This window comes from Pleurodeles waltl, chromosome 1_1 (genome assembly GCF_031143425.1).
Source record: "Pleurodeles waltl isolate 20211129_DDA chromosome 1_1, aPleWal1.hap1.20221129, whole genome shotgun sequence".
Classification (NCBI taxonomy): domain Eukaryota; kingdom Metazoa; phylum Chordata; class Amphibia; order Caudata; family Salamandridae; genus Pleurodeles; species Pleurodeles waltl.
The window spans coordinates 972,548,163-972,562,661 of record NC_090436.1 but is presented as its reverse complement, the minus strand read 5'-3'; the positions used below and the strand labels follow the sequence as shown (position 1 = coordinate 972,562,661).

At 41.9% G+C, this 14,499-nt stretch overlaps 1 long non-coding RNA gene across 1 annotated transcript in view; it reads left to right on the top strand.

The window, feature by feature from the left end:
* LOC138285632 (uncharacterized) overlaps positions 1 to 14,090 on the top strand; it is a 39,672-nt gene extending 25,582 nt beyond the window's left edge. The window contains exon 3 of the long non-coding RNA XR_011201624.1: positions 14,049 to 14,090. This is a non-coding gene — a long non-coding RNA (uncharacterized lncRNA). The remainder of the gene's footprint in view (positions 1 to 14,048) is intronic.
* The last annotated feature ends 409 nt before the right edge of the window (positions 14,091 to 14,499 follow it).

Below are 14,499 nucleotides of genomic sequence, written 5' to 3'. Positions count from 1 at the left end.
GGCCTGGCAGAGGAGGTCTTCCTCTGGTGCTTGCTCATCAGGAACCGTGGCGGGTTCTGGCCATATCCACAGAGTGCAGGGTAGCCGGTGGGGTGTTCATGCCCCAATCCCGGTAGATTACTCATGGCAGAACAGGATTTAATGCAGAGTATTTGGTCCGGTCGTCAGAGTGAAATTAGAGCACTGCCATCTTGGTTCAGTGCCAAGCCACACACCCCAAGTAAAAGGGATTCATCAGTGGTTTGTGAGAGGGAATTGGGAACAGCCAGTGGTCCAGGAGACCACTGCATGCTCTCCTCCGTGTCATCCTAGGTTGAAAATATTTTAAAGTAGTACCTGCCTCTTTAAGGGCTATTAGCTGCTTTAGAAAATCATACCCTGAATGGAAACACATGGACTGTGGTTTGGGATCTCAAAATGCCTTGTGTCTACCTATTATTCAGTAGGCAGGAGGTTTTGGAACCTCTGTGAATTCTCATTTTGAGATGCAGTTGATTAGTATATCAGTCACATTGCATAATGAATCAGGCCACAGTCTAGTTGGTATGAAATAGCACTGACTGCTTTGCAACCTTTTGTTTGTTAATAACATGTGGCCCAAAGTTTTTGGCAGATCCCTACATTGCAATTTTGTGGCTAGAGGTCTTGTCCACCTAAGCGACCAATCCAAGGAGTAGTTAATGCCATCCACACACAGTGCACTATTTGGAAACATTTTGGAAGATCACACCATGAACATTATAAGTTGTGAGTATTGTTTCTGCTGAACAAAAAGGAGTTCGGAAATGGTGATTTTTCCCCACAAATTCAGCCATGTCTGTATACTGCAGAAGAAAATATTATTGTAATCTGATTTTTTTTCAATTTGTCTTCTCCACATTTCCTCTCGATATTTTTAATTGGATAGCATTTGCTTTTTTAAAGTGAAACACTGCAGTTTGTTTTATTTTACTTTGAAGCCAGTAGAAACCTGGTGAAGACTCGTCTCACTGCTTCGTTCATTGTACCTCCGAAGCTCCCAGCTCTAAAGTCGAGGGAATAGCTCTCCCACATCCACTCCAGTTCCTACAGCCATGACAACAGTATAATGAAAAAGTACAGCTGATTTTTGTATTCCACAAAAACAGCCCTTTGTTCTGTGAATTTAGGCACACTGGCTTGAAGATTTAGGATGCCTACATTATCATGTGGACAATACTGAAGCATATGAACTAGAATTGTAGCGTACAATCCAACTTCCTCTGATACTACACAAGATTCAGTCGTTCTCTCTGGTCCACAACTCTTCCGCAGGTGTTGTGGGTTGAGGATGGACAACTCCACACACTGTCCCGCTCATAGACTTTTCAGCAACTCTCTTCAGTTGCCTTCCCTCACCTTCTTCTTACCTGACAGCCGGTGAAGCAACAGAGTTACTGCTGGTAAACTTGAATTGTATAATTACAATAATAAATTAACAGTATTCATATAGCACAGACTGGGAGGAGACCAGCCTGGTAATTGTTATGCAGTGAATGTGACTGTGCAAGCCACTTCCATCATTCCATGCCATCCTACGGACCTGCCAACATTCTTACCATGTAACCCCTAATGGTACACATGTTGAAATATGTGGTACCTGATAGATCCCTGCCCTTTGTGATTAAAAGTAATTGAGTACGTGACCTGAAGCATGAGGGATGCGAAAACAAATGTTAAAACTGATGAGCGTTGGAAGGATGGCGTAACCGACCAATATCCTAGGAAGTAGAGAGAATGTCATTGGGTCAGAAGTGAGAAAACTAGATGCCCAAAAAAGTTGTCTTGTCACACAGAAAGCATCATCAGTCTGTTCTAAAATTATAGAAGCTATAAAGATCAAGTTCTAAGCACATGCCCTGGAAGAGTTGAAAGAAAGAGTAGCTCCAGGTAGGGTCAATGTTTTATGGTGATTTTCTGATAAGAAGAAGGATTGGAACTTTGCCTAATCTAACAGATGACCGTTCTCTTATGCAGCCGAGTTCAGCTCTTTCCAGTCTTCGACCTTTGAACTCCTATGGAGATTCCAGTGTGTTGTCCCACCCATTTATTCCAGTCCCCTTTGGGTGGGTCGCTTCATCTTTCTGTGACTTGCCTCTGTTTACTGGGGCAGGCCCTGTATTCTTTGGTTGGTGAGATTTTTGCTATGGGTCTGAGGAAGAGCTGGAGACTTCATGGAAGCCAGGCAAGAGAGACAAAGGTGTATGCTCAATCCAGATCATCCAGTTCTTCACTCTTCACCACCCTTGCCTTTACTGACACCTCCCCACTTTCTCTCACAGCCTGTTTTTATTAGCGTAGACACATGCACAAATATGAGAGTCACGGTACAACAGAGGTGAGAGCGCAGGCAAGCGTAGGTGGCACTGCACAACACACACAGGCAGCTCCCTAAATTTGCATAGAAGACTGCACGTGAATCGTCTGAAAAAAGGTAATTAGTTCTTTCCCTGCACCATTATCTTTGTCAAACCCTTAGTCAAAAGTTAGTGAACCCTCTTAGCCTTGTGACCTCCGAACCAGGTCCCACTCCACTTCATTGAAAAACAGCAAATGTCATATTACCTGCCCAGTGGTACGCCTGGAAATTTGCCACTCTGGGAGCTTTCCAAGTGTGCTTATGTTAAATATGAATCTCTAAAACTAGCAATTCTCCACCCATGCGTAGGATGGGTGGAGATTTATGTTCGTTGTTTGGGCAAAGAAAATTTTTAAGCAGCAGACTCACTTGAATATGACGTCTGGATGAGACTCTAAGTACAAAGTAATTGCAAAATCTGTATAAGATCTGCAACTCTATTGTCCTCATGTGCTGAATACCTAGTAATCAACAAAATGGAAGATATAAATAGTGTTGGCTTTTTTAGGTTGTGTACAAATGAACATTAAGCATCACGGTTATTGTTACTTAGGAAATATTGAAAAATATGTAGACATAAAAGCAGTGTCAAATGTATTTCCTGTTTCTAAGAATACATAGGGCCAGATTTACTGTAAAGTGGCGCTGACCGGTGCTGCGCCAAAATTTGAAGTGCCACGTCACTTCAGAAATGCATAGATGAGCCGTATATACGGCACACCCCTGTGTTTCCCCCTGTGTCAGCGCTAAATCTAACTGCCAGAGCCAACGCAGGCATCCTAGCACCATAGTGCAAGTGTGTCTGTATTGAGGGGATTGATTATTTTTGTGCAGGAAGGCATCCCTTCCTGCACATAATCTACAATGGCAATTTGGCACTTGTATTTGTGCTGCAGAATGCATCACACTTAGAAGTGGCATATTGTCATTATTGAACGATTATTTATGTACAGGAAGGAACACCTTCCTGCACATGAACACTCATTCATGGCCTTTTTCTCTTTCTATGTGTGCTGCAGAATGCAGCACACATGGTAAAAGCAAAAACGAGGAGGAATTAAATCCTCTTGTTGCGCCATGCTAATGCCACCCCTGGGGTGGTGTTAGTTTTTGGCACCGTCACAGATTTAAGCCTTTTTGTAAATTTGGGGCAGCATCAAAAGCAATGGGTATTGCAGTGGAATACCCACAGCAACACCCATTGCACGCCTCTCTGATGCAGAAAACTGCGTTGGAGGGGCCCATATTTACAAGGTGGCATTAAGCCACAAAAAGTGGCTTACCACTCCCTTGTAAATGTGTCTCACTGCACAGCACCACAGGAGCATTACAAAAAGTGATGCTCTGGTGGCGCTAGGGCCTTATAAATGTTGCGCATAATCCTTTAAGGCTAACCACAGAATCTCGGGAAGCTCCTTTGAGATTTTGGCCCAGATTTACGACAAAGTGGTGCAGCGCAGTGCTGTGCCAAAAATAGCCGTGGCGCTCTGCACCACATTTGAAATGCCGGGATTCGCCATATTTACAGGAATACGGATCACCCCTGTGTTTCCCCCGTGCCAGCGCTGAATTAAGCTACCTGTACAAACACAGGCATCCTTGCACCATAGTGCAAGGGTGTCAGCATTGAGTGAATAGATCATTTAGCCAAATAGCCATTGTAGATTGCTGCATATAAAGTGCTTTGTGTTTTTTAAAAAGTGCATTAGTCCTGGATGTTGGATGCAGATGCTTTTTTATTGTTAATTTTAGCTATGCCACAGAACAGCCACACTGCTATACAGTATGGCTACAAGTCATTGCCAAAGTTAGCAAAGCCCATGCCGTACAGCAGTGTTTGAAATTGAGCCTCTAGTTGGAAGAGTTTTGCAACCTGTTCAAGTAGGGACCACAATTCTAGTCAGTGTAAATCAGTTACACTCCCTAAATTAAACTGTGCTCACTCCCTGGTAGCTTAGCACAGAGAAGTCAGGCTTTATTTAAGAGGCAATGTGTAAAGTATGTGTGCATCACTTAATTACAGTAACACAGTGAAAGACACCACAAAAAGACTCCACACCAGGTTAGAAAAATAGATATTTTTTATTAAAGTAAAATAAGACCCAAACAGAAAAAATTCAATAAGTAGATCCTGAGACATGCTATTTTAAAGATTTAGGTGAAAATAGAGCAAAGCACCTATGGTGGTTAGCTGGTCATGCTGACTGGGACGAAATCATAAGTTGAGGCCGACTGCAATGGAGCACAGGTTGACTTCAGGACTCACTTGGACCCACTGAACACAGTACCTTAAATCCTGGTGTGCGGTCTGCACAGCATTGCTTTGCGAGGCTTCAAATCGTCCGGCATCGGTTCCAAAAAGTTGAGCCGCGAGGCTTTGCAGGACTTGCTGGCACTTTGCGTTGCTTCCCAGCGGTTCTGATGACAACTCCAGAAGGCAGAAACTTTAGGCCCTCTTCCAAGGGTCTCGGTCTGGGGTGGCACTAATTGACAGGGTAGACTCACAGATGGCAAAGTCCAGGTGCTGTAGCAGGTGAGTTGCAGGTAGGCTTTGATGTCCCTGAGACTGCAGGAAAACAGGAGGAACACCAGCAAGCCCTTAGAGATTCTTGGATGTAAGGATATAGGGACAAGTCTAGTCCTTCTCACTGCACGACAGAAGCACCAGGCAGCATGCCAACACAGAAGGGCAAACAGCAAAGTAGCAGTCTCTCCTACAACAGCAGCAGCAGGCCAGCACAGCAGTGCAAGTAGAAAAGTGGTAGTCCGTCCTACAATAACAGCGCAAGGCCAAAACAGCAGTGCAGTTGTAGAGTGGCTGTCCTTCCTGGCAGTACAGCAGTCCTTCGTGTTGACAGAGTGTCCTTGTTTCCAGTACAATCTGATTTGGTGGGAGTTGGAGTCCAGTATTTATACTTTGGTGTATTTGTTCTGGAATACGGGCAAAACTTCCAGGCCTTTCTTTGAAATGTGAGGATTCCCTGCTTCCTCTGTCCTGGCTCCAAGCTAGCTAGTGACAATACAGCGTTGTTAAGCTCTATTGTGGGTGGACAGACAAGTCTATTTGGGTGTAAGTGAGGCAGTGCTAATCCCCCCCCATCAAGGCAGTTAATGGGCCACTATGGCCCTTTAAGGCTGATCAAGGCACACCTAAACTAGCATTGTGTGTGGCTGTCTGGAGGGAATGCACAACGCCCAGCTGTCACCCAAAGAGATGTGTATTCAGAGGCAGGCAAATGCACAGAATAATTAAAGTAAAAAAAGTGAAAGTGGAATTTTCAGACTTACAATTTAAAATCCGACTTTACCATAAGTTGTGATTTTAAATTGTGATTCCAGACACACCAAACTCCATATTTCTATCCTTTCCCAAATAGGAATTACACTTAAAAGATGTTTTAAGGTAATCCCAATGTTATCCTGTGGGAGAAATAGGCCTTGCAATAGTGAAAAACGCACTTAGCAGTTTTTCACTACCTGTCCATGTTAAACTTAAAAGTACATGTCCATCTTTTTAAATACACTGCACCCTGTCCTTGGAGCTAACTAGGGCCTACCTTAGGGGTGACGTACATGTAATAGAAAGGAAGGTTTGGGCCAGGCAAGTGGGTGCAATTTCTAGGTAGAAATGGCATGTTTAAAACTGCACACGTAGGCCCTTCAGTGGCTGGCCCGAGTCATGTTTAAAGTGCTACAGCAGTGAGTGGAACATTCAGTGCTGCAGGCCCACTAGTAGCATTTAATTTACAGACCCTGGGCACAGGTAGAGCACTTTTCTAGGGACTTACAAGTAAATTAAATATGCCAATTGTGATTAAGCCAGTGTTACAATGTTTAGAGAGTAGAGAGCAAAAGCACTTTAGCAGTGGAAAAGTGCCCAGAGTCCTAAAACAAACAAAAACAGGGTCAGAAAAAAAGGAGGAGGAAGGCAAAAAGTTTGGGGATGACCCTGCAGAAAAGGCCGTTTCCAACAAGTAGAAACAAAAACCAATGGCAAAGCCAATAGTCTCAAAGGGGATAGACCTATTGGCTTTGTCAATGCCTGTTAGGTCTTGACACAATACCCCTGTTATTCTAATCAAATCAGTTAATTTCCTTGCGTGTGAAGAAAAAAAAGGCTTCTGGCAAAAAATCCTATTACGTGAAGAAAGCATTTGCGCCCATGTCAAATTTTTAGTGAAAATGCATTTGATAGCAGATAACATCTGTTGTCACAATAAAAGCAGGTAATGCCTATTGCACAATATACATTGATTTCAAAGGAGATGAAGGCTTCTCTGAAGTGAGTGTGGCTTTGTAAAACATAGCCACAAATGGTAAGAAGTTTAACAATGACAACAGGGTATAACCCCCGCACTTGGCCCACTCCAATTAATGTAATTCCCATAAACATTTAAAATAAATTCACAACAACAAGTGTGTTTGCAATCTCTTGTGGGAATACTGGGCCGCAGTTTTATTACAAGCATAGATTCTTGCGACAATCTTTGACCTCATCACTCATTAGGTTCCACCATCAATCACAAAGACAAGGCCATAAATTATCATAATGTCATAAATCATTTTGAGTGCCACACATTGCTTTCGTTATGATTGTAAATCGTAATTTGGAGACAGGTCATAAATCACAGTTGATATGCCATACATAAATCATTTCTCCAGGATCATAACTTTGCTGCATGACATCATCTCTGCTATAAATCAATCTAGTCCTTGTCATAATTCTGACACCTATTGTTGTTGAGGTCGTCCTTCATGCTGCTTTTTGGGGTCATCCACTTTTGTTGGTTCTTTTCTCTGATCGTGAGGGGGGTAGCCTCTTAGTGCTGTTAGGCTCAACTCGCTACCTTGTCTGTCCATTTTGTGCCCTGCCAACCGGCAGGTCTGGGCCGCGAGTGCCGTATTCCGCTTACTCCCCCATCGGCCTCCTTACCCTGCCGTAAGGCATCCCAAGGTAAGTAGCCTTTCGCCGGTGCACCGCCCACCGGTGTGCCTCCTTTACCAACCAATGTGCTCCTTTTTCCGCCACCGCCATCCGCTTGTCCTCTCAGCCCTGCGACAATGCTGTTATTCCGGTGTGGATGGGTGGGTTTCGCGATCTCGCACGCTGTCCCTTGTGGCCCACGAAGTGAATTCTGCCTGGGCAGCAGAATCCTTTTGGTCTGCCCTCCGAAGTGAGGGCGGGGCAGTGTCTCCCCATCCCATTGTGGGGTTTGTACTTTTCTTTGTTATTGTTCCTTAAAAAGGAGAGGGGCTCCTCCCTCTCCATAGAGGGGGAATACCAGATGTCCTTCGTCCTTCGTTGGTTTTGCCGCTGGGGTGGCTTTGAAATATAATTTACGGGTCCCCGGCAGCGGTTAATGCGCCGGCCCCTGATGCCCCCTGCGGGGCGGTCCTTTGCCAGAAGAAAAAGTCAAAGCAGGGCCCTCAATCACAGCACGATCATCAGAAAGACAGCAATCAGACTGGAGCATCAATACTTTGTCCATGCTCCAGCTAAAAGAAGAGAATGTGAAGTCAGCAAGCACTGGCCAATTAAAAGGCAGCAAATAAGAGTGAAAAGGCAGCTAGCAAATGTAAAGCAATGGGCGGGCTGCAAGCTCCTTGTGTACAATATCTCTTGTAAGCGAGAGCGAATGCTGCGCATTCACTGTCACAGGCGAGGCCTAAAAAGATACTCGTAAATATTCAGTTCAAGCCGTAGGGAAACAGAGTTCAGTAGTACACTGGATGTGTGGGGAACTGAAAATTACAGCAGTAATGTGGCTTGCCTTGTTTGTGGGTTCCTTAATAAAGTGAGGATACAGATCTCTGTCTTCTAAACGAACCCTAGAGCGGACCCTTACAGAAGTTCCAGATGAAAATGAATACTATTGTCATTCAAAGATAAATCCCCAATATATTCAGCAGTAGCTTCAGATGAAGTGGCAAATTTTTTAGATGTCTGGTAGATTAAAAAAAGGCTTATATTCTTATAATAGGCTCTCCTCCTGCCACCCCGTTCTGGTTGCCGCCCCTATGAATGCTATAATGGGGAGGACACAGTTAGTAAAACATATAAACTGTGAATCCTGGAGCCAAATTTGCTTTAGGGAAAGAAGAGCCAAATTGAATGTCAGCATTCTGAAGTCTGCGTTCATTAGAATGTATCTAGTTACTTAAAACTTCTTGCGACCTTTTGCCAACTTTAGGTATTAACCAAAAAAATCTAAAAAAGCAATAACAAGAAGCGAGTTCAAAACACTGGCCATCCAAAACAGAAAATGTAAATAATTTACATCGCTATCATTCTCAGTGGCTTTTTATCACATACAAAGAAACGCATTATACTTATACGAGCATCACAGTCACCTAGAACTATAAAGTAGTTTAGAAAAAAAAGAAATCACAGTGGCTTGCTTACATTGGGACTTAATTTCCTCCTCCTCGAAGATGATGGAATTAAAAAGCCTTATTTAGAATGGTTGCTACGGCAACTCTTGCAACTTCAGTGCTGGACACATTAACTTCCAGTGTATTGAAGCTGCTGGATGTTAATCCACCCTGCTGCAGAGGTTTGATCTGTAATCTGCTTCTAAGTGGGGAGAAATACACCTAGACTTCTAATTGTTTACTTTGGCATGTTACCCAGCAGTATGAAAGTTTGCACCAGAGTGGATATAACACAAAAGTGTCCACAACCTAAGCTAGCAGGACGCAGTAGGGTAGCCTGTGTATCATGGGTCCCAGGGCAAAGGAGGAAATGAGCCCCCAGGCTACTGTTTGAATTACAAAATGCAGCGATAATACGGGGTTCCGTGGGCCTCGCCTCCTCTGGCCTTTGGGTCCTTGTACGACTGCACCTGCTGCGCAGATGAAAGCCACTCCCCTATAAAGAGTTTGCAGTTTCCTTGTCTACAGGGTGGATACTCCCCTCGCGCTCATTACATATGCAGTAGAAACACCCGCGTGTTAATTTTGCACTTAGAATTGCAGTGCTTTATGTATTGGTAATTCCAGGATGCAGAATTACAACAGGATTAATGTAATCCAATGTAGTCCCCATATCAATTGAGGATTATTTTACAAATCGGTGTTAAACGGTTTCGCATTTTCTTCTGGAATTCCAGGCCTTTTGTGTGCAGTCAAATTCCAACAGGTTTGACCTGCCGAATTTGTTTTTTGTATTACCAGTGGTAGTTCCTCATGCGGTGTACTGTAGGACGAATTATTGCATGCATCATAATATCGATTTGGTTCGAACCTCCAGATCCGTCCAAATCAGTTTTATGAGCCCACTTGTAATATGAGGCTAGTAAATAGCGGTTTTAGTACATGTTTTAGCACTCAGGCTTACCATTGCAGGCAATCATTGCTGTTATGTTTTTTGAGAAGCTTGAAACATGTCGAAGTCAACCCATCGTGTGTTCGCACTGGTACAGTCAGCAGAAAAAGGCATTCAGGTTGTGCAAACTAAGGCCTTTGTCCACTGCCACCGGGTCAGAGGTCACGCTATCAAAGGAACCCTAAGGCTTGTGCAGTCCCAGTCCTTTGAAGGGGTTTGCACCTGGTTTAACTTGTGGCCCAAATCAGGCGCAAACAGGGGGAGGCCCTCTGCTGACCTCTTCAAAACGGGCAAGCAAGGGATACACGAGCAGGAGTCTGTGAATAAAGCTTCTGTGTTACTCCGTTCTTCCGAACATAGTAAGAAATAACACATTGCTGGCAGCCATATTTGAAGAGTTGCGGTACGTCACTTTAAAGTTTTTTTATTTTTTTTATTTTAGTTGTATTTGTAGCGTCGAACGGGAACGAGTATTATTCCGTACACTTACGCAATTCAGATATGCATTTGTAACATTTGTTTGTAAGAATTGAGTCATGACAATTTGTTTAAAGAACAGCAAGGAGTCAATGTTTTTCTTGAATGCTTCTGTGCTGCCAAATACCGGGGTTGCAGGTCACAAGGATTTCTAGTTTAATTCCACCTCATGCGTCTTTCTTCCACATGCCTACACTTTATTTTTCTTCATCCCACCTGTGCAGGTTCTTTTTTACCCCCGCGTTCTCCCTTTGCCACTGTTTTCCTGTCTTTCTCTTCTTCGCCTGTCTGTTTTCTGCCTTTCTCTCTATTTATTGATCCGTGTCAAAGTCAGATAACGAAAAATAAGTCCCATTCCCTATAAATAAGAGGATGCACTCTGCCTTCTGCCACGCGGGCAATTAAGTCACGGATACCTTGCCTCCCCATGCACAACTCCGACATATCACGCAGGTGGGGACTATATTATTTTATATCGAACAGCTATTCTTCAATGGCCTGATACTTATCCACAAACCCTTACATCACCCTAACAATGAGACATCATTATTCTCAGGTAAGAAGCTTGTAGTATTAATTAAAGGCACGCCAAACAAATCACCTGCACAGTTTTTTCAAATAAAAATACCATTGCCGTCATTACTGTGTTTTCTCAACAAAATCTGAAATAACCCTTCTGACACGTTTCACACAAAAGTACTCTCTCTCGGAGAGAAAATAAGTGGATATTTAGGTATACTATACAGTTGTTCATTTTTAATTGTCCTTTAAAAATGTGCTTCTTGGGGATTATTTTAAATAATGGTTACATTTCAGTTAAATATTTCAGCAAAACTTTACACACATTTAGTTTGAATACATGGGTCCCTATATCAGTCTTCAAAGCACAGTTGAGGGAACAGTCCTGAGCTGTAGAGAGCACAGATTAGATCAGCGTCAAAGAGCTGGATTACCAGGTTTGTGAAACGGGCACTTCCTTCTGATCCCTTCTGCAGTTGAGTTCTTCTACCTTCAACATTCTTTACAGGCATAGACTGCCTTTGATTTCTATCAGAACCACAATATTTACTCACTTTCTTGGCAGGAACAACTTGCACTGATGAACAAGCTACAGCTCTGTAATTGATTCCAATAGCCACAAGAACCCCTGTCAGTGTAGATCACATGCTGGGCTTTTGAAATCTTTGAGATTTTGGATGTCTGGCTACCTCCTTTTCATTTCAGAGCTTGTTATTGCGTAGATCTGGAAGACACATTTTGTACATATTATTTTTAAGAATATACTTAATCAAAAAAAAGAAGAAGTTGCTGAATGCAAAAGAACGTGGGATCACTTGAAATTGATGGTCCTAAATAACTGACCACTAGCCTTCAAACAACCCCCTTTCTGCTTGGATGCAGCTGCAAGTGGAAACGGCTGCATAACCACTTTCACTCCTGTGTCTGCTCTGAGTCTATCCAGCACCTATACATTGTAACACTACTGCTGTGTAACCAATCAGTGAAATAATAATTCAACCAATCAGTGAATATGCTATGTCTTCAGCAGAATTAATGGTAGTGAAGGTAACGTGGAAGTGTTGATCATTTACTTCTTTAATTAGCTGATAATGGAAAAATGTTGGTTGGTCGATGGGCACCATTTTGCCTTGTGTTGCCAGGGGTGGGTGAAGAGCCACTGATCTTGTTTGTCCTCTCTGGAGTCAGTGGCAATATTTATGAAAGCTGATGGTGTAGACGGAGACTGGTGCCAATCAGTCACTACTGTTCTTCCCCTATGTCCATGATCATGAATCCCTTCTATGCTGTTGTGTTGATGTTGCCAGTTCAAGTTTTGAAAGGATTGTGTCAGAGGATCTGGTGCTCTTCTTCCCATGTCCTATTCATGTGTTTTGTGTGAATGAGATGGCTTTTGGTCTTTCTGTCCTGTGTGACCGGCAGCTTCTACTGTAGGTGGGGGTCAATATATGAGTTAATCAATGCCACCAACCAAAAGCAATTGACTCCCACATTCAGCAGTTTTGAAACAATTTGCATATGACCTCACAACAATTAACCATAGATTAGGAGTAGTGTTGCCCTAGTGAGCAGTGACACTTTTAAATTCTAGAAATATCTTTACATTAATGTGCTTGATGTGCTTGATATCAAAGCACACATTAATGCTTGATAGTTTAAAGCATACATTAATTAAGGATGGAATACATTCTGTACAGATATTAACATGTTCCAGACAAAATTGAATAGTTGTCTCTGAAAAGCCTTCTGAAAAAAAAAAAAAATCCTAAATGTATATGTCATATTTTTTTAATGAATCACTTGTTCATCCCAAAAGAATGATGTTCATGCATAAATAGGAGGATCTTTAATTTTTCAATGCTGTGCACTTCAATTGGATCAGTGGGTTGGGGGTATAAAATGGAGGACAAAGTGCAATGTTTGGGAAGGAGACGTAATGCATGCCAGTTGCAGAACCATTCTACCAGTTATGCTTCATGAGGTGTGAGGCATTAACTAGGGATTTGGCAGAGGAATGGTTGATTGCTGAATGGATTCTGTAGCCGTTAAGTTGAGGTAATGGGCAGTAGCAAGTGGGTGGGGTGGTAAATGCAGAAATTCTAATTTCACTGTTAAAAGGGCTGCTGATATTGTGGGCTCGCTGAAAATAAAGCATCGCATTACAGGGAAGCCAATAGGTGTTCAAACGTTTTTTGGTAGTGAATAACGAGAAGATGTTTTCAATATTAGCAGAGATGATAATCAAATAGAAAATGGCCTTTGAGTATATATATTGACAGAGACTGGTGTTGGTTCCTCAAGCTTAGAATTGTTGGTGATGATGATCAAAGAGACAGGATTTTTTTGCAGCAAACAGGTGATAAGAATGGGTAGAAATGATGTGGCTCTTGCATGTGTTTTTGGGAAAAAAACAAAGGGCCCATTGTAATACAGATAAGGCAGGACGGTTGAAGCACCACAAGCTCCCTTAGAAAATCTTGGAGCCATAGAAGCTAGGGATCTGGCTAATAAGCTGTTAGAGAACTGTTTAAAAGATCCAGAGGGCAGACAGTGTGTTCCAGAATATGCTCTGATTCATATTGTTGCAGGAGACAGATCTAGAACAGTCATGATAAAGAGAGTTTGTTGTGTGTGGAATTGATGAGGTCTCTCACAAGACATAAGAGCATTTTGTGCAAGTCAGATTGTAAAATGTTTAATGATGTTTATGAGGTAGTTGAACTTGTTCAATGCTCTAGTGGAGAAAAAAGGAAAGAGTGAGTTTTATGTGGATGAAGTAGAGTGGCATGACAAGAGGATTCCTGTTAATGTGTATAATTGGTGCAATTCTATAAATTGAATTAGGTATTGCCCATGAGGACAGCTTTGTTAAATAGATGAATAGGTGACAAAGGTCTCGAGTTTGATTTCTTATGAGATAAATGTCTATGAGGGAAAAGAAGGTGTTGGTCGATTTGAGACGAGGGATGTAGGAGGAATTTAGAGAGCTGATAATAAATAAGGGATGTAGTGCATGTAGTGAAAGTGGGAAGATATCAACAATGGAAGGAGAGATATTGATGTTCTTATTGTTTGCATTTTATTTGAGAACTTTAAAAGAATTTGTTGATATTCTAAACTGTCATAGATCCTTAATTCTTTACTTTTGAGAAAATCCCAACACTCCTGTGCAGCATACACTAACAATGAGGTACAAAATGGAAATGTTAACTAAAATATGCTTACAAATAAGCTAGGCCTTTACATAAAATTCAAATTGGTCACTAGAATGTATTTCAAATTAATGTAGTGCTTTATAAAATTTTTGATTTCGAATAAAAATAACGATTATTTTATTTTTTTATTTTGCAGACAGGCAACCTTAGAAACAGATTTTTCTACAAGAAAATCCAACAAGTTCTTTTGAACCTCTTTTTTGAAGATCTTTAAGCAGGGGAGGAGTAAGCTTAACAGATAAATCATTTTATAAATACTTCTTTCCCTCTGATGAACACCAAAATTACACAGCAAAGTGTCACAGAAGAACGTTCATGATAGTGTTCCATACCCAGTGGAAGGGACAATTATAAGTCATTAAGCGGTTGAATATTTATGGATATTCTACTTCTTATTTCATGTTCCTTACATAATAAGCAAGCTGTGAGTATATTATTTCACCATATTTATGAACTTTTCAACATAATAAATTAAAATGTGGAAATTATCAAGAATGATATTGAGTTGTAATAGTTCTTTACCCAGATGTTTGGAACGCACAAATGAATAAAAAGTGGAAATCTCAACACCTATTTTAATTTCATTA